Genomic DNA, 15718 nt, shown 5'->3' on the forward strand with positions numbered 1-15718 from the left:
CAATAAAAAATTTAAAAAAATATATTTCTTCATAAATTTTGGTCAAAAAGTTTTCTGCTGCATGTCTTTTGTGAAAAAAATCCCAGTAAGTGTATATTGATTGGTTTGCGTGAAAGTTATACCGCCTACAAAATATGGCATATATACTGGATTAATTTTATACTACTAATGGCAGTGATCAGCGTCTGGGCCTGCGATAATGCGATGGGAAATCTGACACTAACTGACGCAGGGGGAACTGACTAACTGCCACTTACATCACCAGTGACATTAATGCATTAATCAGTGATAAAATTATACACTGTCACTGTACTAATGACACTGGATGGTAAGGGTTTAACATCTAGGGAGATCAAGGGGTTAAATGTGTGCCAAACTGTCTAAAGCGTCCTGCTTTTAGTAATAGGGCTCTATGCACACTGGCTTAAAAAAACTTTGCTTCTACAGGATTTTGTGTTCTGCCTGTAGAAGCAACTCAATGATATCCTATGTGTCCATGCACATTAGGATGTTAAGAGGCATATTTTAAAAACAACGTTTAAAGGTAGAAAAAAAACCTTCTCATTCGCATTTCTGATTGGAGCTCACTGGCAGAAAAAAACGTAAAACTCTCCTAAACTCCTTTTAACTTTGTACAAAAAATGCTCTATATGGACATTTTTTACTCCAAAAAGAACAGACGTTTTTTTAAGCCCAGTGTGCATGGAGCCTAAGTTTCTCATCCTGGGATGGCATGAGTGAAATTGTTCTCTCTGTACAGAGTTCTGTGTTGATTGTCAACACAGAGCTCTGCCCGTTTCTTTGTGCTTCTTCAAAAGAGCTTGAACAGCACATCTGGAAACCCCAGTCTACTTTGAAATCTTTGCTTGGGAGAGTCCTTGCTGATGAAGTATAACTACCTTGTGTCTTATTGCAATACTAAGGCCTCGTACACACAAAGAAACGTGCTGTTTTTTTTTTTTTGCCGAGGAAACCGTGTGAAAGTCGTGTGTACACTTTTCGACGAGGAAACTGTCGAGGATCTCGTCGAGACAAAAAGAGAGCATGTCTTCTTTTTCCTCGACGGGAATGGGGAAATTTGGCTCGCCGAGATCCTCGACAGTCTAACAAGGAACTCGACGAGCAAAACGATGTGTTTCGCCCGTCGAGTTTCTCGGTCATGTGTACGAGGCTTAAGTCTTGCCATGGTGTATGATCTGTGACATGAAACGGTCTTCCATAACCTCACCTTAGTAGAAGAGTTTGGCTGTTCTTCACCCAGTTTTAAGCCTCCAACGCAGCTGTTTCTGTTTCAGTTAATGACTGTGTTTCAGCCTACAAAATACATTGATAAGCATTAGCACATGCTTGGTATAATTGGTTAATCATACACCAGACTCTATCCCTATAAATTCCCTGACTTTGTGCAAGTGTAGGAATTGATACTGGTTTGAAGCCAAAGGGAAGTCACACCAAATATTGATGTGATTTTGATTTTGCATTTTTGTAAATTAAAAAAATGAAACAATTGAAAAGAAAATTAATATATTTGTATAATTTTTTTTTAAGCATTCTTACTTTACAGCGTGTCTTTGCACCTGCCCAAAACTTTTGCACAGTACTGTATATATTTTATTTTCTGAGACATGTTGCCAATAATTAAAAAACGTAAGGAAGTGATATCTGTATAGCAGCGGTTCTGAGATGAGCAGCTGTCGCTTCCCTTGCACTCATCACGTGACAGATATTCTGAGAAATGACAGTTGTGACATGCAAGGATGTAAACAGCATTGTCCTCATCAGTCTATCAGCTCATAGTCTCTTCATATTGAGGTGAGTAGGTCAGACAAATGAAGATGCTGCAGGCACTTCAGGAATAGAATATAAGTGTATGTTTCAAAAATGACAAGTACATGTACTAAACAGATGAGCGGAGCTGAGCAGCCTGTTCTCCAATGCCTTATTAACATATAAAATGACAGTCTATGCCATATGGACTATCACAATCAGGATCACATAAAGACTATTATTATTATTATTATTATTATTATTATTATTATCGTTTTGGTTAAAGTCCTTTAATATATGGTTGCTAAATGTAGTTATTCTGAGGTCCAGTGCCAGATTCTCAGTTGCACAATTTCAGGGGACATCCCAGTTGTTTTTCTACTAATTATAGACTGCATTAGCCATAGTACTATCTCCATTGCCTGAGCTGTCTCTTTGTAACACATCTCCTGGCAGCCTTTTAAAAGAATGTTTTACCTGCTAGTTAATCAGCATGTCAACCCACTGACAGAATCCCTCCTACAATCATCTCATTTTGTCCTGCTTGGGTCTTTTTATAGAGCATTTGCCTGCACATGCATGGATTACTTGCTAAATACCCAAAGGACCCTAAATGGTTATTAACACATGAATCTACAAAAAAAAAAGATATTTGAGTGATGAATATATGCAGGGCTTGTAGCCTGTTGGGGACTCCAGTGCCAATATCAGGTGGCAGCTTTCCATCATGGAATATCTCTCTTTCTGCAACTGCCAGAGAAGTCTCAATTCTCCACTGTTCACACTGCACTGTACAATGTAATACAGGTCTAACAGAAAGTACTAGACCCCTTTTTACAGCTTGCTGTGTCTAATAAAACGAGGAGAGAAAGACCCAGGACAGCCTAGGCTCCTGGGCACATCGTTGGATTGAGAGGGGGCTCAGGTGAGTATTAGGGGGGCTGTATGGAGTGCAGCACACAGAAGGTTTTTCACCTTCATGTAAAGAGTGCATAAAAGTAAAAAACCTTTATCCTTCACAAGCACGTGTAACTGCAGGGAGTGTTATAGGTATTGGGGATTTCGTGTGGAGAAGAGGTCACATGATTAATTGATCAGGGGGCCCTGGTTGTTATCTTAGACAAGACAGCATAGATTAATAGAAGGACAGTAAATCAGAAATGGTTCCTAAAACATAGAACATACATTAAGGCCGGCCATACATGGGCTAATTTCAAAATCATTTTCTTTTGAAAATCAGAAATTTCAAGCGTTTTGTGATCAGATGATGCCACCATTGATTTCGAAATTAGACCAACCTAGCCTCCAATTTTACCTCCTGTTGCTACAGAAAATAATCTTTGTGTCTAGGAATTTTATTTTCTTGCACATGCGCATTTCTTTTTCGATTACATTTCCTGCATGATTCTCCCATCATTGATTAGAAAATCGTTTGTTTTTTTTAAAAGAATCCAACATGCCCATTTTCTTAAATTTGATAGCCACACGAAAATCGTCTGTTGCTGCAGCCCACTAATGGTGCAAATTTTTAACCAAAATTATAAGATACGATTTTTGAAATAAAATTATTTTGAAAATTCGACCCATGTATGGCCCACCTATCTATCTATCTATCAATCTATCTATCTATCTATCTATCTATCTATCTATCTATCTATCTATCTATCTATCTATCTATCTATCTATCTATATATCTATTAGGTGGATTCAGAAAGACTTAGGCCGGCGTATCAGTAGATACGCCGGCCTAAGTCTGAATTTGCGCCGGCGCTAATTTAAGCGTATTCTGCAAACCAGATACGCTTAAATTAGGCTCAGATACGAGTGGCGTAAGTGTCTTACACCGTCGTATCCTAAAGTGTAATTTTTAGGCTGACCGCTAGGTGGCGCTTCCATTGCGGTCGGCGTGGAATATGTAAATCACTAGATACGCTTATTCACGAACGTACGCCCGGCCGACGCAGTACAGATACGCCGTTTACGTAACGCATTATCAGGCCTAAAGTTATTCCATCAAATAGCTGGAATAGTAATGTTAAGTATGGGCGTCGTTCCCACGTCGAAATTCGAAAATTTTACGTCGTTTGCGTAAGTCGTCTGTGAATAGGGATTTACATCATTTACGTCCACGTCGAAACCAATTGGACCGTGCGGCGTACTTTGCCGCAATGCACACTGGGATATGTAGGCAGACGGCGCATGCGCCGTTCGTAAAATACGTCAATCGCGTAAGGTCAGCCTCCATTACCATAAAACACGCCCCCTCAGCTAAATTTGAATTAGGCCCCATTACGCCCGCCTTAACTTAGCAGGTAAGTACTTTGTGAATCATGTACTTGCCTCGCTAACTTATGGCGGCGTCGTGTAAACACAATACACTACGCCGCCGCAACGATACGCCTGCCTACCTGAATCTAGTTCTATCTATCTATCTATCTATCTATCTATCTATCTATCTATCTATTGTCTAGTGTGGGAAAGATCCACACACACCTATGGATCCTTGAGAGGATTTAGAGGACTTGTTTAGATACTCTATGATGGGTCTCATTGAAAACAAACTATTGCAAACTCGAGCTCGGCTTTACGTAGAACAAAACCAAGGATGTTGCATAGACCACAAAAGTAAGGCAGAGCACACACTGGGACTTACAAACCCTCCAGATACATTTGATTTAAAGAATAATAGCATGCATCATGCAAATTCTGACACAGAGAGGCTATTCAAATACTATTGGACTAAAGTTTTCAATCTAAGCAACCAGGTTCTTAAACAGGAAATACATTATATATCTTGAACGTAGCACACATCTCATTTAAATTTCATATTATCTTTTTTTTTTTTTTCTTAAAGATTTTATTGAAAAAGACAAGTTTTTACAAGCATCTTCAACATCATCAACAGTAATAAGTCAGTACATACCGACCAAGAAGCTTCAATTGCATGTAGGACATAGGTACATTTAGTGCATTTCAAATAACTCCAATCAGGACTTGCATTAAATAGCATGAACATCAGCCACATATGTAACATAGGAGTTAGGTACCCTACCCAATAATGAGACTTATGCGAGTGTAGGTTGGCTCCAACGGTTTTCGTCCCAGTATGGTAGATCAATGAGTCCACCATACCCATCGTAAATCCTCTCTACGTTATAGCTACTCTCTCTGAAACGACCCAAACCCCAAAAAAAAAATAAAAAAAAATATATAAATAAAATAAAAGTAAAAAAAAATAAATATAAACATGGGGGGGGGGGAGGGGATCAATGCCAAGACTTCATAGAGCACGTATTCGGGAGAGGGGGTGGGATAGCCACCAACTACCCTCTCCGGCTTCTACATTTAGGTATTGTTGGTGGTTGAGACCCCCGGTCTCACAGATAGTCCCTGACTACCTGATGGCGCGCTCGTGTTGTGTCTGCAGGCCTGGGAGATTGGTTTCGTTTCAGAGAAGTAACACAGACTGAGACATATAAAATGTGAAACCAAGCTCTGTTTATTTTTGGCTCGTTTGCTGATTATATAGGGGGGAAATGGGGGCGTACATCATGGCTTTCAAAATACATATAACAATTCTTATAGGTTAAATGTTTTAGAGAAAAACAATCGTCATTTAGGGGATTTTTAGATTTTTAAGCGAGTAAGCATATCACCGAATATAGACATAGAAACTCATGACAAAAAGCAGCTGACTGTCTGAGTTTCTACGTGACCCTTGATTGCATCAAAAAATAGAACAACTCAGCAAAAACACGTATACACTTATATTGCTTATGTGGCTAAAATATATCTGTATAAAATGGAGTATATGCATACAAAATGGAGTACAAGCTGGATTGAGCTTCTGTCATCCCCCACAACCCCCTCTTAAAATATAATTAAAACCTTAATTAATTTTCTCACCCGAGCCTCCTCGGGTAATGTTGGAACTCATGATCATTTAGGAATGTCATCAGGGGACATACATCTCCCTGGTATATCTAATGTGCTTGGCGGATTAACCCCTTGCATCCCTGCTGGAGGAAAGGGACCAAGTCACATCCATCCCTAAATGATGAGGTTCTTTTTCTTTTGCTTATGCATTTTAACGTATGTTGAGTAATCCCCGGGTGCATGTGGCTTTAGGGTGTCATAATCTGGAACTTGATTTGACACCATGGAAGTGTCGTGGGCGGGGGATTTGGAAGCCCTGGCAATGATACACATTATGAGCTTAAAACATGCATATAGAAATAATAGAAAAAGCAAAATTATTATAATAGTCATAGCAATGTCTTTCAACCATGAGAATATTCCTCCAAGCCCAAAATTCCCTTTACCAAAAGGACTCCATGTTTTAGCAATGTCCCTGGCTTCTTGTTGCAGGCTATCTACCTCCTTTCGGTGTTGTGCAATAATGTCATAATAATCGGGTATTTCAACAGATGTATTGTGTATCCATGTGCAACACTCGTAATTCTCTGTAACCTCACATAACCCAGTAAGGGCAGCACTCATGCATTCGATGGCTAGGTCATGGAGCTCAAGTTGTTTCTTAATTGCTCTCATCTCCTCATTTAAATTGGTGATGTCCCCCGAATTTTTATCTAGGATTTCATCAAGAATTTTAGAGTAATTGTTTAGCCTTTTCATTATGTCTATTCCCCACCCGGTCCACGAAGGAAACCAGGCCCATGCCATATCCTTTTCAAAAAATAATTCCCTTTTATGGCGGTGTTTAAGGGGATACCTAGGATGCATACTAGCTTCAAGGAGGTGCTCACCCTTGTCATCTCCCACTACGCCCATAATGGGGACTAGGGATGCAAGATAGCACCATCCCTGGGGTTCAGTGGGGATCCAAGGGTGGCAGATTTTCCCACAACAAATATAAACACTGTTTCCTAGGGCTAGGGGCCGTTTGTTGAATATTGTCATCACCTCGTCAGAAAGACTTGAAAAGGTGAAACTTGACAACAGCTGACCTACTGGGGAGGTGGAGCTTGAGCTAAGGAAATCCATTAAGGTGGCGTTCATGGTAGGGTCTGAAGTGTGAAATACAGGGTCCTCAATTGAAGTCATTGAAAAATTAATTTTAGCATGTTGGCAAACTTCAGCCCTTTTAGTGGAGTTCCCCAACCTGAAACACCAGTCTGGGGAGTGGCTTCTACCAATAATTGGGAACGTAAGGGTATTATTTGGAAGCGTCCTCGTGACATTTGTAAGGATAATGGGAGGTGTGCCGTTTAAGAGGGGATAAAAATTTAGGGGTATCGCCATTAGAGGGATCCTAGCGGTACTAGGGTGTAGTTTACTACAAATCCAACACTTTTCATATCCAGTTTTTCGAGCATAGGCATACTTAAATTTTAACAATAACATATTGTCTGTGAGACTATCTGTCTTACTTCCTTCGTTATATAGTTGTGTACCTCTCTTGTGTCTGGTATGTGTAACATTGGTGGTGCTCTGATCTCCAACTTGTGCGATGGTTATTTGTTGGGAACTAAGGTTACTGGAAGGGATACTCCTCTTATCTCGGGGGACTTGCATTTCTTCGCTGTAATTCTTACCGCAAATACCTCGCAATCCCCCTAAATCTTCTGGGCTATAAATACAGTTGGTGGTAACCCATACTATGGTGAAAATTGAAAATGAGGTAAGTCCTATGAGCAACCAAAGTTTTCCAGAGTCCGGTGAAATTAAGATTGTCATTTTTCTACAGGGCTCAGGCCGCTTGCCTCGGAAACCCCCTTTTCTTGACTATCCTGTTCGTTAGTGCCTCTCTTGCTTCTGGATCTTCCTCTTCAAGGCCAAGGCAACTTGCCTCCGTTAGTACCTCTCTTGTCTCTAAATCTGGACTTGCTTCTGGACTTGCTTCTGGACTTGCTTCTGGACTTTCTTCTGTGGTTGGACCTTTCTTTACCAGCTTTACTCGGGTAGCGTGGATCCAGGTGGGGCTGTTCTCTGTCAGGACTGCTGTTCTGGTCACTGCAACAATGATGGTGGGAGGTCCGTAGGTGAAGTCTTGCTGTCTTTTCCCTTTTGGATGTAGCTTGACCACTACTTCGTCCCCCTCCCTGAAGGGGTGCGTGTTTTCCTGTGAAGAAAAGGGACATTTGCGAGTAACATCTTCCTCGGTGCGGACCAAGGTTTCGATCAGCTTCCTTACATATTCATCTCTTAAGTTATCAAGGTTGTCCATGGTCATAAAAGTTTTCCTAGACCATGGGGTGGGGAAGGGTCTACCGAACAAGATTTCGAAAGGGGAATACCCTAGAGCTTTATTAGGGGTCATTCTTATTTCAGCCATGATGGCTGGAAGGTATCTTTTCCAATTGGAAAAGGTTCCTCCTGTTGCTTTCCTCACCTTATCTTTAATAGTCCTATTCATTCGTTCCACAATCCCAGAGCTTTGAGGGTGGTAGGGAATGTGGAATTTCCATTCTACCTGTAATGTCTTGGCCAGTTCTCTACAAATTTTGGATGTGAAGGCGGGGCCTTGGTCTGAGTTTATTTGTAGAGGTATTCCCCATCTGGGGACTATCTCTCTTGTCAGGATTCCTACCACTGTTTTAGCATCTTCTCTTCTTGTAGGGAATGCTTCTGGCCACCTACTGAAAACATCTATTATTACACAAACTGGTTGTGTGCCCCCCTTTACTGGGAGATGAGTGAAATCAATTTGTAGATGTGTGAATGGTGTTGTCGGGTAGGGTAGGTGTTCGTGCTTAACCTTATGTGGGTTGTTGGGGTTGTTTCTTATGCAGGTTATGCATCTCTGTACAAAACTTTTTACCATAGGTTCAACTTTGGTAATGTAAAACATTGTTTTAAGTTGTTGTAAAGTGGCTTTCCAACCTATGTGTCCTATTCCGTGAACATGTGCTATGTAGATTGGGGCACTATATTGTGGGATGCATGGTCTCCCCTCTTTGCAAATGAGTCCAGTTTTAGGACTCTTTTGTAACACCGGATAACACCAATCAGCAAGTTCCTCTGGGGTAGCGGAAGCCTGCAAATCAGTTAGCAGCTGTGTTTCGTCTGGGAGGAGAGGTACCAAGGTTGGCATGGTTAGGAAAGTTGAAATAACTGTCTTAGCTGCTGACTTGGCTGTGATATCAGCAAGGGCGTTTCCTTTTGATATGTCATCTGAACCTTGAGTGTGTGCTCTACAATGGATGATGGCTAATTCTGATGGGAGTTTTATGGCATCTAGCAATTGTTTTATCAATTGGGCATGTGAAATGCGCTTTCCGTCGGCTCCTATATATCCTCTGATGGACCATAATACTCCATGGTCAAAGACAACACCATGAGCGTACCTGGAATCAGTATATATAGTCACAGGTTGGTTGGCATATAGGGTGCAAGCTCTTGTTAAGGCTATTAACTCGGCCGCTTGTGCTGACTGGTGGTTGATTGGTTCCGCCTCGATGACAACATCAGGTAATTTTACTACTGCATAACCCGCATGATAAGTGTTGTCATTTGGGCGGGAGCAAGAACCATCTACAAAAATTACATCCCCTCTTTCCAGAGGGGCCTTTTGCATGTCTAATCTGGGAGATGTCATGACTTCTATAGATTCTAAACAACTGTGTTCTTCCGCTATAGTGTCATCATTGGACTTCAGTCCTAGCAATCCATTTAAGATCATTGCTGGTCCTGCCGTGGTGGAATTGTACTGGACTTTTAGTTGGGGGTTACTCAGCAATATAATCTCATATCCACTCTGTCTCTGGGCAGACATATGTTGTGTGTGTATCCCTTTCAGGATAGATAACACATCATGAGTTGTGTGTAGGGTGGTAGGGTGACCCAGTGTGAAAACAGTAGCCATTTCGACAACCATAGCGCAAGTAGCCAGTGCTCGGAGGCACGAAGGAAAACCCTGGACTTGTAGAGGCATGACCTTAGAAAAAAATGCGACTGGTCGCATCTTCCCACCGTGTTCTTGGCCGAGAACGCCCGCCATGGTTTTACAATTGTCTCTTGCATATAAATGGAACATTTGACTATAATCAGGGAGGCCAAGACCAGGACTTGTCATCATTGAACATTTCAATGCCCTAAACGCTTCACACATTTCTTCTGACCATTTAACATTGTCGGGTGAATCCTTTAGTGTGGCTTGTCTTAAAATGTTATCATAGAAGGAACAATCACGTATCCATTGTCTGCAATAGCTTACCATCCCAAGGAAAGATAACATGTCTTTCTTGGTGTGTGGGGTGACCAGGCCCACGATGGCATCGACCCGTGATTTGCTCAAGCTTCTTACTCCCTTTGAGAAGACAAAGCCCAAGTATTCCACCTTCTCTAAACACCACTGTAACTTCTGTTTCGACACTTTGTATCCACATTCTAACAACCATAATAATAATGACTTGCTATCTTCCTGGCTGGCCTCCGCTGACTGGCTGCAGACCATCAGGTCATCAACATATTGCAGCACTACCGAACCTTGGGGGGTTCCATGGCCTTAGTGTGGACTGTAGTACAATACTAAAAACCACGGGGGAGTCCACATATCCTTGCGGTAATCTTGACCAAGTCATTTGGCGCTTCCCATCAAGGCTAAAAGCAAAAATGGGCCGTGTCTCTTTGTCAACAGGGATGCTGAAGAAGGCATTCTTCAGATCGATAACCGAAAAATGGGAGGCTTCATGTGGGATGGTTGCCAGAAGCGTGCTAATGTCTGGGACTATTGGCGCGATGGGAATAACTAAGTTGTTAATAGCCCTTAGGTCCTGCACAAAACGGTATTGGCCATCGGGCTTTTTTACTGGGTTTACTGGTGTGTTGTAAGATGAGATACAATACTCCAGTATACCTTTCTCCAGGTATTCTTCTACCTGGGGAGTGATTCCTTCTATTTTTTCTGGTGACAAAGGATACTGTTTTTGGTAAACTGGCATAGCTTGGGGTTTGAGGGTGGCTTTATACGGGGTACAGTCTATTAAACCCGTGTCATGATTCCCTTCTGCCCAGATTTCGTTTGGCAGGTCTAATGGTAGACTTACACAAATAAAATCTTCGTTTCTCTGAGTCACCTTCAGATTTGGTTCCACCGAAAAACAGGGTGAATCTACAATCAGTCCTCCCCCCTTTTTATCCACTGCAATACTCAAACTCAATTTTTCAAAGAGATCTCTACCAAGTAGGTTCACCGGGCATCCGGGTATGATACTAAAAGCATGGGAACAGATAAATTTGCCTGTACCATCGGTAACCCTCAATCGGTTGGTCTTGAAGGTGGGAGTTGATACCCCGTTTATTCCCATAGAAGGCGTTGACCTTTCCCTTGGGCCAGAATAATTACTTGGTGACATAACGCTCGTAGTCGCTCCGCTATCTACGATGAACGCAAGTTTTCTTTGGTTTACCGTTAAGTCTACGAGGGGCAGTTCCTTCCAAGTTTCTGTGATTTGTGGGAAAGTCGGGATATCAGCCTCCGGGCACCATCAGCGTTGTTGCTGTTGGTTTGACCAGTTTATAGGGAACTTATTCCCTGTTGAGGTCGCTTGTGGTTGTTGTTCAGTGGACATGCTGTTGTTTTGGGGTTGGTGATTTTTCCGGGGTCTAGGGCAGTCCCTGGCCCAATGATTAGGGTCTCCGCAATTGTAGCAGGTACCCTGGGGGTACCTAGGCTGTTGTGGATCTCTCTGGTTCCTACCTCTCCCATATTCATTTCGGTTTTGACTAGGGTAACCTCTACCTCGACCTCTGCTCATTCCCCTCCCACACTGTGGGGCATCAATCTTGTCAGTAAAATGGTGGGTACTGATAGTTGGTTTCTTTATCTCAAAACATCCAGCAGCCTCCTTTTCAAAAAGATGCTTCTGGAAGTCTGGCACCGTATCGGATGGCCAGGAGGAAACCATTTGTTTGATGGGGGTGACGAGGTGAGGCAATCAGAAAAGTGGAAATGAATAATTGATCATTATCCTGTATCTTTAAACCGGCCTCTTGAACCCAACAGTCATGGAATCTCTTCCAATATTCGGGGATGGGTTCATCTTTCTTTTGTTTGCATGCTAACGCGGTGGATAGGGATGATTTTTGTTTAAAAACTCTCTTCATTTCATTTTCCAATTCCTCCCACATTTTGGCCACTCCAACTTCCGTGTTTAACGCATACTGTCCGGCTGGAGGATTGGATGGGGGAGGTGGTGGGTCTACTACTGCCTCCTGTTTTATCTGTATTGTACTAATGGAGGTTACCTTTGTCCAATCCCATTCTGACCTAGGACCAATGATTCCATCTATTATCAGACGCATGTCTTCCTGTGTATAATTCCTACCCTTACAAGCCTTTTTTAAATAATTCAATGTTCCCAATGGGGCCACTGTGGGTTTGGGACAGTTCTTTACTATTCTATCAATGTCTTCTAATTCTATGGGTTTTTTTACCAGATAATTCCCCATTGACATAAAGGGAAAGTGTTTGTTATCCTCTTCCGTCATGGCCGCGGGACCTGGGGGGTTCGGATTGGGGTCGGATGGATTATAGATTCTCCCAGTCCTAGTATGGAGTGGGGAAGCTATTTCACCTCCTAAATTACCGATAGGTTCCGGCATTTCCCGAATGGTCGGAGGTGAGGGGGAAGCCAGGGACATTCGAACTGACCTAATCGGGCTGTGGGTAGTGGCACGCAATATACCTAGTCTCCGCGGAGTAGGGGTAGATGACCCCTGAGCGGGTTGGTCTGGTGCTGTAGGTCTTATGTGATATGCTCCCTGTGGGTCATTGACTGGTTCTACTTCGGGCAGTGCGGATACTATGGCCAGTGACTCAATCTCACGCTCATCCAGTATCGGGTAAATATGACTGTAGGGCGGGGGTGTAGTGTAAAATTGTTTAGTGTTATTTTGTTGAATATGGCTTGGTTTGGACAAAGTGTTCATCCGCTCCAAGTCATGACACTTCTTTGGGTCTAGAACTTTAACTAATTTCTTTTTACCCTTTTTCTGTTGAACTTCCTTCCAGTAAGGGGCATATTGTAACCAACTCAACCCTCCTTGCTCCATATATTCCTGGTCCCACCCTGGGTTGGGACCATAATGTGGCCACACTGTTTTGTCTAAAAGACATAATCCTTTCACCATATCCATGTGGAAGGGGTCATTGGCGCCCTCCCGTGGAAAAGGGTTGGAACTATGCATGGCTTCGGTCCACCCTGCTATATTATCCACCCATGGGTTGATTAGGAAATAATCAGTCCCGCTAACCCTTGCTACATATTCTTTACATGTTTCTCCAAGTTCTGGTACAGGGGGTGGTTTACTACCTCCGCGGCCCATGGTTGTAAACAACGGCGGTCCTCGGAGGGGTAAGTCCACCTTAATCGGTGACCAACGCTACCGGGTACGCAATTAAAATCGTCGTGCCAGACGACTTGGGAGCACGATCCTATTCTTCCTAGTACCGATGGTGCTAATACTTCGTTGGGGGAGTTAATTATTGCCCGAACGACAGAATGTAATAATATCCCGTCGGTATTTGATATTATATAGGTAACAAGTGGTTCTCCCTTGTTACACCAGTGACAGCTCATTTGTTGCAGAACGCAGATGGCTGGAGCTGGTAGATGTTTTTTATTTGTTTGTAGGTTATACCGATCAAATCACGGTCTATTTCCCCGTGGAAATTGATATTATAATCTACAGTCCTATACTTGGGGTTGGTGGAATTAACCTGGGTCCCCAGGAACCTTCTCCTTTTAGGTGGGAGTATGGAAACTAATTTAGCAGAATTTAAATTGCAGTGTGTTATATCGAAACCCAAACAGTGAGTACAAAGGGGACACGTCATATATCTTACTATAGTTTCTATGTGTAAAGGTACGGAACGTTCACAGTGCTCGACTGCCACAGGTTGCCCCGTGCGTCTTCCCAAAACGTGAACTGGTCACCGTTGTATTTCAGCCGTGCTGACAATACGGAGCGGTTCGAATGCAGCGTGACCACTCTGGCATTCTCATCAGATAAAGGACATTTAGTAAATGACTCGAGTTTGTCCACTTACCAACCAAACTCGTTAAGTCATACAAACAAATTATCTTATACTTCTATGCGACAGACAAGAAAAGCATAAAGATATTTCAGACACAAAACGAGCGAATTTTCTAACTCTTCTAAGCCTCCCCGAGACTTGATATCTCTATTATGTGTGGATAGTATTCCCGGAATACCTCAACACCTTTTTGGTTCTATTGGATCTGAGTTTAATCAGCGCCCCCGTCACCTCACTACAATCGGTTACATAGAAAAAAAGATTTCTACTTACCGAGTGAGTAGGTGTTCGTGGAGGATGATTCTCAGATCCCGGACGAGCCCCCACTACTGTTGGTGGTTGAGACCCCCGGTCTCACAGATAGTCCCTGACTACCTGATGGCGCGCTCGTGTTGTGTCTGCAGGCCTGGGAGATTGGTTTCGTTTCAGAGAAGTAACACAGACTGAGACATATAAAATGTGAAACCAAGCTCTGTTTATTTTTGGCTCGTTTGCTGATTATATAGGGGGGAAATGGGGGCGTACATCATGGCTTTCAAAATACATATAACAATTCTTATAGGTTAAATGTTTTAGAGAAAAACAATCGTCATTTAGGGGATTTTTAGATTTTTAAGCGAGTAAGCATATCACCGAATATAGACATAGAAACTCATGACAAAAAGCAGCTGACTGTCTGAGTTTCTACGTGACCCTTGATTGCATCAAAAAATAGAACAACTCAGCAAAAACACGTATACACTTATATTGCTTATGTGGCTAAAATATATCTGTATAAAATGGAGTATATGCATACAAAATGGAGTACAAGCTGGATTGAGCTTCTGTCATCCCCCACAGGTATCAGTGCAAGTCAACCCTAATATTAACTTTTTCCCCGACTGTGCAGCCAAGTCGCGTCTAGCCAACAGTCTGTGTCAACTCCCGGTAAGCCGTAGAATCTCGAAACTTAAGCCAGTCTTCCCAGATATATGTGAATCTGGAAATTCTATCCTGTGAGCTGTATATCAGCTCCTCTATCGCCGCAATGTGGTTAATGCGTGTCACCCACTCCTTAATGGACGGTGACACCACTGCTCTCCAATGGACAGGTATGCAAAGCCTGGCTGCGTTAATCATGTGTATCGCCACTGATCTACTGTATCGTTTCTTGGAAGTTTTTGAGAGGTGGAGGAGGTATTGTTCTGGGGAAAAATCCAGGGGTAGTGAGGATACCTCAGTCGTCACTTTGTGAACCTCCCTCCAGTAAGGTTGGATAACCGGGCACTCCCACCAGATGTGGATGAAGGAGCCTGTGGTCTGTCCACACCTCCAGCACTTGTCCGACACAGACGGACAGAATTTGTGGATAAGATCCGGAGTCCTGTACCATCGAGTCCTAATCTTGTACCCGTTCTCCTGGGTGTTCACATTAAGCGAACCTTTATGTATGTACCAGTGGACCCGTTCCCAGCTCTTTGCTGCAATCTGTCTGCCCAGCTTGTTTTCCCAAAAGGTCTGCTCCTTCTTCATATCCGCAGAAGGTTTTGCGAACATGGACGCATACAGTACCGAGATCACATGTCTCTGGGGGGCTGAACCCATGCATAAAGATTCAAATGCCGTGGTCGGCCTCATAAAGCCTTCTCTGACCTTTGGGTTGTCTAAAAAAGGTTGTATCTGAAGGTAGGGCATCAGGGGAAAATCTCCAGTCCGAGACATCGAGGACAGCTCTCTTATGGAGCAAAATCTACCCCTAGAAAAGAAGTGTTTGGCCAGCATTTCTGAGTAGGGCCACACGTTCACCAAAAAAGATCTCTCCATTCCCGGCTGGAAGTCGGGGTTCCCTCTAAGAGGAGTAATGCCACATTCCGTCGCCGAGAGTGAATGTGCTCCACAGGCCCTCGCAAAAGCCGCCAAGGTTGCCCCCACCAGAGGGTGGGATTGAACCCCAGGTGTCCAATGTTTCCT

Source organism: Rana temporaria, chromosome 4 (genome assembly GCF_905171775.1).
Source record: "Rana temporaria chromosome 4, aRanTem1.1, whole genome shotgun sequence".
NCBI classification, from domain to species: Eukaryota; Metazoa; Chordata; class Amphibia; order Anura; family Ranidae; genus Rana; species Rana temporaria.